This window comes from Miscanthus floridulus, chromosome 8, assembly GCF_019320115.1.
Source record: "Miscanthus floridulus cultivar M001 chromosome 8, ASM1932011v1, whole genome shotgun sequence".
Lineage (NCBI taxonomy): Eukaryota > Viridiplantae > Streptophyta > Magnoliopsida > Poales > Poaceae > Miscanthus > Miscanthus floridulus.
In genome coordinates, this window is record NC_089587.1 from 176,036,035 (window position 1) to 176,050,867 (window position 14,833).

General features: G+C 49.6%; 1 long non-coding RNA gene and 2 pseudogenes across 1 annotated transcript; 2 read left to right on the top strand and 1 right to left on the bottom strand.

Moving 5' to 3' along the window:
* Nucleotides 1–458: 458 nt before the first annotated feature.
* LOC136474088 (UDP-glycosyltransferase 85A5-like) lies at nt 459–7,828 on the bottom strand (annotated as a pseudogene).
* Nucleotides 7,829–10,959: 3,131 nt separating this feature from the next.
* On the top strand, nt 10,960–11,639 carry LOC136475363 (uncharacterized). Its single transcript, XR_010763168.1, has 3 exons — nt 10,960–11,033; nt 11,130–11,209; nt 11,572–11,639. It is a non-coding gene; the product is annotated as an uncharacterized lncRNA (long non-coding RNA).
* Nucleotides 11,640–11,812: 173 nt separating this feature from the next.
* On the top strand, nt 11,813–13,466 carry LOC136470213 (uncharacterized; annotated as a pseudogene).
* Nucleotides 13,467–14,833: the final 1,367 nt, after the last annotated feature.

Here is a 14,833-nt window from a genome sequence, read left to right on the forward strand (position 1 = left end):
AGAAGGCCGCGCCACGGGCGCATTAGGGTTTCGCCAGAGCTTCGCACGGAGCTCTGGCGAAGCTCTAGCGTGTCGCGGCGGGGCGGTGGGTGGCGGCGAGACGAGGACGAGGAGGAGGGTGCAGCTGCCAACGAGGCAAGCGGAGGTGGGAAGCGAGGAGGAAGAAGATGCAGGTGGAGCATGGCAAGGCAGACGCGGGTGGGGCGCGGAGGTTGAAGATGACTGACAGTGTCATTCACCTGCTGCCAATGCATACCCATATAATAATGCATGAAACTAGCATTTTGTGTTTGACAAAGTTTATATAAAAATATCATATATATTGAAACCAAATAAGTGTAACTTTTTTTATTTTCTATTTTAATTGTGTTATACATATGGATACACTTTTGAATTTAGTCAAAACTTTAGATAGTGTGGCTAAACTGAAATTATATTCTTTTATCATGAAAGAGCCGTCAGCACTTGCGTAGGACCAGATTCTTGATTAGGTCATCCAGGTTGGTCAATCCCTGCCGGCAGGCTACGTGGCCCGAATGGCGGCCTGCTTCCACTCGTCCACCCTCCGCTTCATCTCCCTGCCCTTGTCGCCGGCCATTGCCTCTTGTATCGTTGCCTCCAGAGCCTCCCACCGCACGTCGCTGTCGACCTCCATCCCCATGCCCCGCTCGGTGCACGCGTACCGATGGTTGGTCTGCTGCTCTGCGAAGAAGGGCCAGCACAGCATTGGCACGCCCACGCTGAGGCTCTCCGTCATGGAGTTCCACCCGCTGCCCGTCAGGAATACCCCCACTGCCCCGTGCCGTAGCACCGCCTCCTGCTCGCACCAGCTCGCCAGGAGGCACCTATCCTTGGTGGACTCCACGAACTCGGGTGGCAGCACAGCGGTGTCGCCCTTCACCACGTCGGGTCGAATGATCCACAGGAAGTCACAGCCGTTGCTCGCCAGCCCCCACACAAACTCCACCAGGTCCTGGTTCGACATGGTGGTGATGCACCCATAGTTCACGTACACCACGGACCAGGCCACCCTACCGTCCAGCCACCGTAGGCAGGTGTGGTCTTCCTTCCAGAGGCTGGCGCGGACCGTGCCGAGCGCGGCGGCGGCATCGACGATGCCAGGGTCAGGGACTGCGGCGGCCAGCCGCTCGAGGAGGAGACTGAGCGCGCCGATGGTGTAGACGGGCTGCAGGATGGCGCGCATGGCGCCCAGTGCCGTCAGCTCGAGCTCGTCAAAGGTGTTGAGGATGACGACGGTGGCGGCGTTCGTGCGTGACACCTCGTGCATCATGAAGTCAAGCAGGATGTTGCTACGCTACATGGTGTAGATGAAGCTCGGGAAGTCCCTGAGCTGCATGTGTGTGCTCATCCCGCGCGCCCACCCCACCGGTGTGTCTAGGTACCCGTTCGTCAGCTGCGCTTTGTTGGGGTTTAGTCCCACATCGTGTAGCGACGGTGGGGGAGCACACCATATAAGGCGGGAGAACCCTCGCCTATTAGGCTAGTCTTTTGGGTTGAGTAAGGCCCAAGGCCTTATATGTTGTAGCTCCGGTGAACCTGGGACCTGTGGGAGCACAGGCTCGTTGTAACGAGCTAGGCCGGCTGTAAGCCAGCTCCAAGATCGTGAACTGGGTGGTCACCACCGGTTCCAACAATTGTGTAGCGATGGTGGGGGAGCACAACATATAAGGCGGGAGAACCCTCACCTATCAGGCTAGTCTTTTGGGTTGAGTAAGGCCCAAAGGCCTTATATGTTGTCAGCTCCGGTGGACCTGGGACCTGTGGGAGCGTAGGCTCGTAACGAGCCAGGCCGGCTGTAAGCCAGCTCTAAGATCGTGAACTCGGTGGTCACCACCGGTTCCAACAATTGGTATCAAAGCCGGTACCCGAGGTCAGAAAAAGCTAAACCCGATAAAAAAATCTCGAGCGTCACATATGGCAGGGGCACCCCGATGTGTGACTAAGGGGGAGATTGTTGGCGTTTAGTCCCACATCGTGTAGCGATGGTGGGGGAGCACAACATATAAGGCGGGAGAACCCTCACCTATCAGGCTAGTCTTTTGGGTTGAGTAAGGCCCAAAGGCCTTATATGTTGTCAGCTTCGGTGGACCTGGGACCTGTGGGAGCACAGGCTCATAATGAGCCTGGCCGGCTGTAAGCTAGCTCCAAGATTGTGAACTCGGTGGTCACCACCGGGTCCAACAATTGGTATATGAGACCATGGTCAGAAAAAGTTAAACCCGATAAAAAAATCTCGAGCGTCACATCATGGCGGGGGCACCCCGATGTGTGACTAAGGGGGAGATTGTTGGGGTTTAGTCCCACATCGTGTAGCGACGGTGGGGGAGCACACCATATAAGGCGGGAGAACCCTCACCTATTATGCTAGTCTTTTGGGTTGAGTAAGGCCCAAGGCCTTATATGTTGTAGCTCCGGTGAACCTAGGACCTGTGGGAGCGCAGGCTCGTTGTAACGAGCCAGGCCGGCTGTAAGCCAGCTCCAAGATCATGAACTGAGTGGTCACCACCAGTTCCAACATGCTTCATCTGCAGCATGCAGCATGCTCTACCGATCACATACGGAGTACATGATCCATGATGCATTCATCATTAGAGGGCACAGCACATAACGATACCAACCTTTGAGAGGCGCAAGGCCTTCATCCATGAGGAACTAGACATGGCGGTAGGCCATGTACCGTAGGCGCTGGCCGTCCAGAAGAGCAGGCACGGCACGCCGATCTCTTTAGCAGCGTCCACGCCGAAGCTCATGACGTTGTCGGCCACGACGCACGTCACCGGTGGCACCCCACCATCGCTGTCGTTGAGGTGGTCGAGTAGGCTCTTGAGGTGCGGGAGGCAGGTCCTCATGGTGGAGTCATAGAGCGCGGTCGGGTCCTGTGTGGCGTCGGCGTCCAAGTGCGGCAGGCCATCGGGGATGGTGGCGAAGAGGAAGCCCGGTAGGCCCGCGATGGCCGAGGGGCCCTGGGACCAGATGAGGCGGCAGTGGTTGTTATAGCTGGCCATGTAGCCCGAGCCCGTCGACCCAGCCCAAGGCCCATTTTTTTGCCCAGCCCAAGCACGGCCTCGCATGGAGGCTAGCGGGCCCGGGCTGGCCCGGCCTAGAGCAGCAGGCCTTGCCTAGGCCGTGGGCTGGCATGGCACTACCTGCTACAGAGTAGCCTACCCGCTAGCGGCCCGGCCTGCAGCCACGGCCTTCCCATGTCCTCCTCCCCTCCCCATAGCCCAACGTGGCCCAAGCGCTCCACGTCGTCCTTGGCCCGCCTCCCCCCCCCATATATAAGCGGGAGCCAGCGCCGCGGATGCCCTCCCCTTCCCTCATGCTCATGGCGGCTCTCCCTCTCCCTCACCCCGAACCCTAGAGCCGGTGCCGTGGACGCCCGCCCCCTCCCCTTCCCTCACACCCGCGTTGGCTCTCCCTCTCCCTCACCCCAAACCCTAGAGCCGGCGCTGCGGACACTTGCCCCCTCCCCTTCTATCGACAGTCCACCGAGGGGTATCCCGCGATGGTAGATTTGTTGGTGGGGGTGCGCGTAATCAGGAACCGGATGGTGACACAAGGCATAGAGACAGCGATTTAGATAGGTTCGAGCCATCTCATCGACGTAATACCCTACGTCCTGTGTCTTTAGTGTATTGTATTGAGATATAGTAGATAGATCTGTCCACTAGGGGACCCCTACCTCTCCTTATATACTCTAGAGTGGTAGGGTTACAAGTAAAGTATCCTATTTGGTACTATACAATAGCTTACGGTGCACGCCGAGCAGCGCCGTGCATGCCTTGATCTTGTGGGCCGGGCCACCTCTGATGGTGCAGCCCATGTCTTGTCTTGTAGATACCAGGGGACATACCCCCACACCTTCCCTCCAAGCCTGACAGTAGGTGACGTAGTCGCATGGTGCCAGGATCAGAAAGTAGAAAACCAGCCGAGCAGGCAGCCAGTCCCTAGGCGTAGCCTCGAGATGAGAACAAGCACATTCACCGCAAGGTGAAGTGTGCCCACTTAGTACTCGAGCCTGCTAGAAGATGAAGAATGAATCTTGTAGCAGGGTCAAAGAAAAAGAAGTCTAAAAGCTTGCCAACGTTGTCTAGCATGCACGTATCAAGACCCCAGATGTGCTGCCCAAGATCAGCACCCTGATCTGAACAGCATGGAGCAGCTTGATAGCACATCGATGAGACATAGCAAGATCCGAGCAGCAAGGGAGTCCTCGGAGTCGCTGGCGATGACCGAGCACCGAGGAGCGAGGAGTCCCTGGCATCGCTGGCGATGTTCGAGCACCGAGGAACGAGGAGTCCCCGACGTCGTCAGCGATGATCGAGCACCGAGGAGTCCCTGATGTAGGCGGCGATGTCCGAGCACCGAGGAGTCCCTGATGGAGCTGGCGATGACCGAGCACCAAGGAGCGAGGAGTCCCCGGCGTCGCTGGCGATGACCAAGCACCGAGGAGCGAGGAGTCCCCGGCGTCGTTGACGATGACCGAGCACCAAGGAGCGAGGAGTCCCCGGCGTTGCTGGCGATGACCGAGCACCGAGGAGCGAGGAGTCCCCGGCGCCGCTGGCGATGACCGAGCACCAAGGAGCGAGGAGTCCCCGGCGTCGCCGGCGATGTCCGAGCACCGAGGAGCGAGGAGTTCCCGGCGTCACCGGCGATGACCGAGCACCGAGGAGCGAGGAGTCCCCGACGTCGTCGGCGATGACCGAGCACCGAGGAGCGAGGAGTCCCCAGTGTCACTGGCGATGACCGAGCACCAAGGAGAGAGGAGTCCCCGGTGTCACTAGCGATGTCCGAGCACCGAGGAGCGAGGAGTCCCCGGCGTCGCCGGCGATGACCAAGCACCGAGGAGTCCACGGCGGAGGCGACGATGTTAGAGCACTGAGGAGTCCCCAGCGAAGCTGGCGATGTCCGAGCACCGAGGAGCGAGGAGTCCCTAGCGTCGCTGGCGATGACCGAGCACCGAGGAGTCCCCGACGTAGGTGGTGATGTCCGAGCACCGAGGAGTTCCCGGTGAAGCTGGCGATGTCCGAGCACCGAGGAGTCCTCGACGTAGGCGGCGAGGTCCAAGCACCGAGGAGTCCCCAGCGTAGGCGGCGAGGTCCGAGCACCGACGTAGCTGATGATGCCCATGCGGTGAAGTGTGCCCACTTAGTCCTCGAGCATGAAGTATCCGTGCGCCGAGGAGTAACCGGCGTAGCTGACGATGAAGCATGAGCGACGAACAGTCTGGTCAACTGGTCGGCGGTGAAGTGAGCATTGAGTAGAAGCGACCGGCGAACAGTCCGATCAACTGGTCAGTGATGGAGTCCATGAACCAAGCAGTCCAACCAGTTGATCGGTGGAGAAATCTAAGCACTAGGTGGTCTGATCACCTGGACGATGATCCTACAATACAAACATGTAGAACGGGTAGTACATGATGTAAAAATAAATGAACTCTGAAGAAAATCAGCAATGGTGATGAAACGACGTATGCAGTTCGGTGATCAGTTGGCGTGAAGATATATTTATATTTAATATAAACCGCCCGAACAGTTAGTGTGTAGCTGAGTCTCTAGCCCTAGCTAGCCCGTTAACCATAACGCAGAGCGTGGAGCTCGTGCACGTGTAAGAGGAACAGGCGTGACCAAGGAGCCGCTGCCGACCACCCATAACGCAGAGCGCGGAGCCCGTAGCACGTGTAGGGAGGAGCCGGAGATAGGGCCGTCTCTGGAGGTGTCCGAGCATCAACATGACTATTCGAGGGTTTAAAAAATTGTTTGGAGAGCAAATATGAAGAAAACAGCTCAGAAAAATATTATGGCGATATACAAAGATTGAAGAATATTTAGAAAAATATTAAAGCGTGACTTAGCTTTGGACGGAGCGTCTGGTCGGTGGCGTATGGCGTTGTCTGGTCGGCGTTGACGAAGTTGAGCTTAGATCGGGATGGTCGTGGTGTAATCAGCGAGACATAATATTCAAGTAGATGAACGGAGTTCGGACGGCTGGCTGTCTGGGCGGCTCACTTCGTGTTGGAGTCAGTTCACAAGCAGTAGATGCGTACATGCAAATCACATCCTAATAGCTTGCGTGGCTTGCATCTTCCTCTACCTGCTTGAGGCCAACGTACACGTGCATGTGCCAATGTACATGTGCATGTGCCGTCGTGGTGGCTGATGATGAGTAATCCAGATGCGTTTAAGGGCACCTAGTAGTACGCCTGACACCCGCCGCTAGAAACACCGATTCGATCTTGCCGGGCGTTGGGCCGCCAGTAGCCGATTGGTTCAGTTGCCGTAGAGATAGCAGTGCTTAGAGTTGGTGATGCGTGCTGCTCGGAGATGCACCGTGGTTGTCGAAGGATGTCGACGCGATCAGCCGAGTCGTCGCGAAGGATGTTGATCTTGAGGTACGCCATCTGGTTCGCCAGGGGATCAAGCGCACACCCCGTACCTGGCACGCTAACTGTCGATAGAATATCGTTGGCAGTCCATCGAGGGGTATCCCACGATGGTAGATTTGTCGGTGGGGTGCGCGTAATCAGGAACCGGATGGTGACACAAGGCGTAGAGACAGCGATTTAGACAGGTTTGGGCTGTCTGATCGACGTAATACCCTACGTCCTATGTCTTTAGTGTATTGTATTGAGATATAGTAGATAGATCTGTCCACTAGGGGACCCCTGCCTCTTCTTATATACTCTAGAGGGGTAGGGTTACAAGTAAAATATCCTATTTGGTACTGTACAATAGCTTGCGGTGCACGCTGAGCAGCGCCATGCACGCCTTGATCTTGTGGGTCGGGCCACCTTTGATGGTGCGGCCCATGTCTTGTCTTATAGATATCGGGGGCCATACCCCCACACCTTCCCTCACGCCCGCGGCGGCTCTCCCTCTCCCTCACCCCGAACCCTAGAGCCGACGACGCGAACGCCCACCCCCTCCCCTTCCCTCACGCTCGCGGCGGCTCTCCCTCTCCCTCACCCCGAACCCTAGAGCCAGTCTCGAGCTCTGCCTTGACACAGATCCGGTGCCAAGACAAGCTCGCCAGCGGGCGGCGGCCACTGCCATCTCCAGCCTCGCGCTGCCTCCTTCCTCGATCCCGCCACCACCAGATCTGGCCACGCTGGGTCTTCTCCATCGTGGATCTGGCTCCCCACCCTTGCCTCGATGCTGGCATGGCGCCTCCTCCCCGTCCCTGCCTCCCTCACTCTCCCTCAGTGGCGCATGGCTACGAGCACGCGGGCGGGTAGATCTGGTGGCCACCTCCTCCCTCGAGGCCACCTCCTCGCCTCCCCATGCGGCCGCGGCGCATGCTTTGGCCTTGAGCACGCCGGCAGCCGCCCTCCTCCCCCAAGGCCCCCATGCGGTGGCTGGCCTTAAGCCCTCGCCGCTCCTCCACGACCCCTGCGTCCCGGCGATGGCGACCCTGCCTGCTCCTAGCGACTCAGTGGGCCTCGGGCTGGCATGGCCTGTGAAAATGGCCGTGCTTCTCAGGCCGGCCCAGCACAAAAATCGGCCCATAGGGCCGTGCCTGGGCCAAAGACCAGGCCCATGGCCCTGTGAGGCACGGCCCGGGAGGCACGGCGTGCCGTGCCGGCCCGTTGGCTATCGGGCCAGGCCGGCATGGGCCCGTGCCGTGCCGTGCCATGCCATGCCGTGCCGTGCCAGGCCATTGGCCATCTATAGTGGTTGTACTCGGTGTTGACAAAAGTGACGTGGAAGCCCTTGCAGTAGAGGACTTTGGCCAGCTTCATCATCAGTGTCACGTGGCCCTGCGCTGGGAACAGGACGCACACCGTGTGCGGCTTGTCGTCGGCTGCCATCTCTCGGCCGGAAAGGAGGGAGTAATGTTGTGCTACGTTCAGGAATTTTTGGAGTGATGCGATCTTCTAGATTGTAGGCGCTCATATATATATGTATAGTATTACTATATGGTACCTGGGTACTAAATAATTATTCAGTACCCAGCGTCCTGTTGGCAGACAAATAGGCCCACCGCGCCTACACTCCGCCGTTCAGGCTCAAAGGCCCGGCCCACCAACGGACGAGCTCGATTGGTTTAGCAGCTCGGGAGCTCCCCCAACCCAGATGCGGTTTCAATTTCCTCGCCTCCATCCACTCGGTCTCTTCCCTTCCTACGCCGGCACCGCCCGTCCACCCCCTCTCCGCTCACCTGCTCTGGACCAACCCCCGTCAGCGCTCCTCCTCAACCCACCTCCGTCGGACCCCCGTCCGCTTGCCGCCGGTGCCGCCCCCACCGGTGTCACCCCACAACCCACCGTCGCAGCCCTGCTTCGCATCCTTGAGGCCTTGAGGGGACAGAGACGAGACGCCGCTAGTCGCGCCTTGCTGCCGTTGGCCGTGGCCTGCTGTAGCTGCTTGAGGGTGTTGGAGCAGCAGACTTGCACGGCCATGGTAGTGTCTGGCAGCCGTAGCGTGTGGGAATATCACGTCTTGGCCAGCAGACATTCAACGCCGAGGAAAGCTGCCGCGTCCCCTCCAGGTACCGGGACTTCACCTTGTCGTTGTGGTTCACATTTATAATTCTTGCATTTTAATTTCTCATTTTTCTTCCACCTGTTGGGTATTATTTTTCCACATTAATTTTCGATTTTTCTTCTTCCACCTGTGAGAGGTTCTTCCCCTGGAACGATGGCCACCAAGCATCCACCTCCATTTGCAGCAGCTCGCAGTTCCTCAAATCAATATTTGTAAATTTAAGCTGTATAGTATAGGATTGCGGTATTCTAAATAGATTCTGATTCAATGTCTTTAGATTCCGGTTGGAGCTGGTTGATACGATGCTTGACAACCCAAAAAGGATTGTTTTTTAGAGCACGCAACAATGGTAAGTACATGTTTTTAGTGGCTTTTTCATGTGTTGGAGCTGCTTTTCTCTCTAGGATGATGTTAATGTGATTATTCCCCATTTAGATATGAGGTCCCTCTGCGACAAGAAAAGGTTAATCTGTTGCAATATGGAATTAGTTTTTTTCTAAATGAATAGGCAAAACTAGGTACATTCATTTACAACTTATCTAATCTTGTTTATGATTCTTTTCTTTTTAAATTTATATGTAAATGATCTGATGCATGGACACATAATTAGAGAACAATTTAATATACATGGATTTCAATTTTGCTATCACAAATCACCAATATTCTTTCATTGCACTTTGGCTTGTTATTTTGTCAATTACCACTATTCATCTTGTTATGAAAGCTCACAAGATTTTCAATTCTTTAAACACATCTACCTTGTCCTGCATTTAACAACGATCAATGGCACTTTCAATTGCACATGTATAAAGGATCAATGTTTTGCCATCTGCATCCATGTGAATATGTTTGAAGTTCTCCTCTGGCTGCCAAAAACGATCTGGATATCGAACCTTGATCTTTGCTCCCTCAGAATCCAAGTTGTTGTATGATCTCTGTTGTCAAATAGTCAATTTATTTAATCATCAATAAGTCAACATTTGTGTAGATTGAGAACATAGAGTTAGTACTTCTAGATTCTTCATTGAAAATACATTTACATTGAGGGAGGATTTGATATTTATTATTGGAAAGCACATTATTTCTCTTCTACCAATAACCTGCCTCCCTATACTAGTATTTCAGTTCATGCTAGCTTATAGAAATTGATACCTGGTTATATTCATGAATAATTGTGTGGAGCAGCTATTCTTATAGTGGCCATCTAGTGCTACATTTCTAGTTGTCAAATATCTAACAATTTTACAAATATTATCTTGCCACCTTATTATACCGTTCTTTTCTGCAAGAGAGCAGCAGCTCCATGTTGTTCAAATTCTAGCATGCATGTTATATAGAGTTTTTTTCATCACTTAGCCACGGCCAGTTGTTGCTCTTTCAGCCCTCTGTATGGTAGAATGCTTTTGTGCACTTGACAGATGTGTTGACTTATTATGTATTATTTATGCTTGTTGATAAATTTGCTCAGTCTATTGAACTAAAAGATTTGATCTTGCAAATTTCATCTGGCTAATTACAATGTTTTTTTTGCAACAAAAGATTTGTGACTTGAAATGTGATTTGTGGCTTGAATAGGTTTCTATACACGCAAGGTATCTTTGTTTCTTGGTTTCTACTATATGTTAATAGCATGTCCTTTAACTATGATATTTAATTTTTCTCCCAATATGATTTTTCTATATTAAGTTTCAGCTCCCTCTCTCGTCCACTCGGTCTCCTTCCCTCCCTCTGCCGGCACCGCCCGTCCCTCCCTCTCCGTACCACCGCTGCTGCGCCGCTGGCCATCTATCCACCGTGCCTCCCGCCACGCCGCCCCATAGCGCTGTGCCGCCGAACACACACGTTGATTGCCGAGCTTGCATCATTTTGGATGGAGCCGCCCGGTCCCTCAGGTTTCCTTTACCCTCCTTATTCATGCATCTCGCTTTGATGCCCCATTAAGGTAGTGTCAAATTTGCTTGACTGTTTAGATTCCCTGCTATGGTTACTATTTGTTAAAGAATGATTAATGTGTTTCCATTTTATTTTTTATTTTCCCTTTTATTTTAGTTTTGGTAAGCATTATGCAGATATAATTCTTGAACATCCTGTTGAACTCCATTAATTCATTATGCGATGATCTAATTGGTTTCTTACAAACATACACATTGATTCAGCTTTGCATTGTGTTTTTTTAGATCATACACATATGTTTTTACTTATGGCGTGATTATAGTTTCATAAATCAATTCTATTTATTCTGCATTTGCAGAGGATGCCCATGCCGGAAAAGGCCCTGGTTCATCAACTAAAAGGTTCTTTTTTTCATTTCCTCATTATGTTTTACTTATCTTATTTTAGACATTCATATTGAGTCAGCGCTTGCAACTATATTGTTATGTGGATTGAGTTTGTAATTTTAAGTTGTAGACTATACGAGTGCAGTATTCTAATTAGATTCTGACTCAATGTCTTCAGATTCCGGTTGGAGCTAGTTGATAAGATGCCTGACAACCCAAAAAGGCTTGTATTTGAGAGCACTCAACAGCGGTCAGTACATGCTTTTTTTTATTTTAGTGGCCTTTTTCATGTGTTGTACCTGCTTTTCTCTGTACGATGATGCTAATGTGATCATTGCCCATTTAGGTATGAGGTCCCTTTGCGACAAGACGAGAGGTTACCCTCCTCTCCTGGTACAACCTTTGCATCGGCTCCACCAAATAGAGGTGCAAAGGGGAATGGTTGTACTATAATTTTAATCTGTTGCAGTATGGAGTTAGTATTTTACAAATGACTAGATAAAATTAGATATATTCATTTCCAGCTTATCTAATCTTGTTTATGAATTTTTTATTTATATTTATATGATCTAATGTATGTACACATAATTAGAGAATAATTTAATATTTATGGATTTTAAATTTTGCTATCTTAAATTTCCATTATTCTTTTCATTCCACTTCGACTTGTCCTTTTGTTAATTAACACTTTCCATCTTGTTCTGAAAGCTCACAAGATTTTTCTATTCTTTAAAATCATCTACCTTTGTTGTTTATTATTTTCCTTGTCTGGTCCTTTTGGTATTCAGATGCAAGGCATTCCCCTTCTAAGAACCCTGCGGTAGCACCTACTTTCCGTGACCACTCTCAGAGAAGGTATTGTTTTCTTAGAATCTTGTGTACCAAATTTCCCACCAATCATAATCGTCTGAGGCATATTAGTGTACTCTTCTAATTTGTATATTCTGTACTAACATGCTACACAAAAATCTCCTTCTTCTATCTCCTATTTAACCATACCCCTGATTTTATTTTTTTCCCCAAAAGTTCATGGATCATTTTTTTCTATTTGTTTGTAGGACTCATGCTGCTGAGCATATTGTGGATAGGTCCCGTGTAACCTTAAGAGGGTGGTTTTTTAGAGCTCACAGGAGAGGTTCATACGTGTTTCAATTTATTATAATTCTATTTATTTCCGAGAATCACCGATTAATGTTAATTCTTAGTCTGTTGTTAAAGTTTATCTGTTCGTGGCCTTTTTTTAGGTTTGAGCATCATATTCGACCAGAGCATGTGTTGCCTTCTGCAGCTGGTCTTGACAGTGATGACGCCGACTTCATGCCCATTCCCAACACCCGTTCATCCTCACACATCGACAAATCTAAGGATGTTGGTCCGAGGAAAAGGCAAACACGAGCAGGATTGTCGACCGGTGCATGTACAGAGGTGTATACCATTTATTTACTTCTGCACTTTCTTTTCATAAGAGTTATCATTCTAAAGCTCCTCTTCATATGTATCACTAGTTTGTTTTTTCCTTCAATATACCACAAATCTACTATCATGTCTTTGTTGCCAAATCTCTAGTTTTCTATATCTGTTTTGCTTTCTACTACCCCTGCAATTTTTTTTCAACTACACTACCCCTGCATTAGTTTACCATTCCTACGTTCCTTTCCCCAATTATTAGTTTTTTTAGAAATCTATCTTCTTCTTGACTACCCATGCATCAGTTTATCATTTCTACGGTGCTTCTCAGAATTCCGAGTGTCTCTTCTTTTTTATCCATTCTTGTCCTTACTATTTCTAAAATTCTTGTTATTTGTCCCAGGCAAGACAAAGGAAAAAGAGAGCTACCAGCCGTTCTTCCATTGTAAATGTTCAGTGCAATCCCAGAGATGTTATTTTCACCACTAACTTGTTGAACCCGCAGCAATATGCTGCTATCGAAGCTGATGGGTTTGGTCATTTGCTGAGAATGAAGATCGATGCTGTAGAGAACAAGAATCTGCTAACCTGGCTATTAGACCACACTGACCCTGATTGTATGCTAATTAGGATAGGTGCAGGCAAGGTCCTTTCGATCACCCCACAAATAATTAGCATGGTTCTTGGTTTGCCTATACGTGGTGAAAACTTCAAGCAATACTCATGGAAGGAAGGTATCATATTTCACCAGCAGCTTATCTCTGATCTTAACCAAAGTCTCACTGAAGATTGTGACATACATATATCAAACCTGCAACAAGAGATCTTAAAGGAAAATGTGAACCCCCTCATGAAGAGACGCTTCTTCATGATACTTTGCAACAGGCTTCTACTTCCCTGCAGCGGTAACACCATTGGTTCAGTTGATATCAAGAGGACAATGGATCACCAATTGTTTGGAGTTGTTGACTGGTCCCAGGCTATATTCAATGATCTCCAGATAGCTGTTCGTAGCTGACACAATCGTGACAAAAATCAACTCACTCAAAACATATATGGCTGTGCCATTTTCCTGCTAGTAAATTTCTTTTCATCCATCCATCTTTTTATTTATTTTTTGCAGCTTTCCTACCACCTAACAATGTATGGCTGTGCCAATTTTTTTCACCCCTTCTTTTTTGTCAACAGGTATACTATCTCGACAACATTGACCACCCTGTCTCATTGGTGGACCGGACTTCGACTCCACGCCTCACCTTTTATGACAATGCACTAATAGATCGCTTAACTATTGCTGATACAACTATAACCACTCAGGGTGCACATACTTTTGGTGTCCAACCTGTGAGTCAGCTATCTTATCTGTTATATTCCTTTTCTTTTTTACAACCATATTATTAAGAAGCTTTTTTTTCTTCACTTCAATGCTATCTCTAACAGTTCAAGCCATGGAGTACCACCTGCTATGCTGCTGCATCTTTTCCAACGTTGGGCATGTCACTGAGTTATGTGTTGAATAGAGGTGACAAACGCTGCATCTTCTGTTTCCCTTCTTCTCGCCTTGTGCTCCAAGAGTGACTTCATTCTTTTCTGATGATGTCTTGCAACGTCCCTTTGTCTTTGCTTGAGGTGGTCGATCCATTAAAATCCCCGTCTCCTGTGTTACACTGACCTGTCCATGTTTTTATCATAAAAATTTGCTCAACCATAATATATTATTAATTCTTTAGTGACTGCCCAGATTATCTCACATTGTGTGCTCCTATAGTGTTCTAGACACTGGACTTCCTATTCTCTCCCATCCCATCTTCCTTTTCCAACTCCCTACAGTTCAATAATCATTTACTCATTGTCAGTTAAAATTTGACACATACAATTATTATATGCACTCCAATTCCAAGTTTCATCCAATTTGAATTTACCTCTGCTGCTACTCTATCAACATGATTATGACATGTGTCAATTATTGTGCCAAGTGCATTATTTGTTTGCCTGCTCCCCTGTTATCGAAGAAAATAATATTCATTTATCACCATCGTTATTGTCACAATGCCACCTTGTTGGATGGCCCAAATAAAAATCAATTACCTGTGTACCCTCTCCGTGCCCCCACACATCATGCTGACCCCCCCCCCCTCTCCCTATCATCTTGCCTAAATGTTTCCTGTGTTTCACCAACATTACCACAATTTTCGTAAAAAACTTTATAACTTGGAACCATTACCATACACTCTCAATTCACCATTCAAATACATGTCCAGTTGTATTCCTTCCTGTCGCATTTGAATTTGGCCCAATATCATGCGGGATGTCTTTTATTTCGTTGAACAGGCTATCCACTACTTCAATTGCTCTTTGGAATGTAGCATTCGACACGGTACCTGCTTGCACAACTTTTGTGCTCTTGGTCAGTAGCAACTTTGTTCTATAGCTTGTTGTGTTGCCATCGGCTCCTGTCAAAAGCTTGTCTTCCCTGCTAAATGCCAATTCATTTCTTGCAAACTTGGTGTATCGCTTAAAAATGTACTTCACAGGTATTTTATCAACTTGAATGTGAATGAAGGTCCGCAGCAAATGCACGCAAAATAGGCCTACATGGTATGATTTTAACATCCTTATGACTTAGCAGAGTACACCAGTACG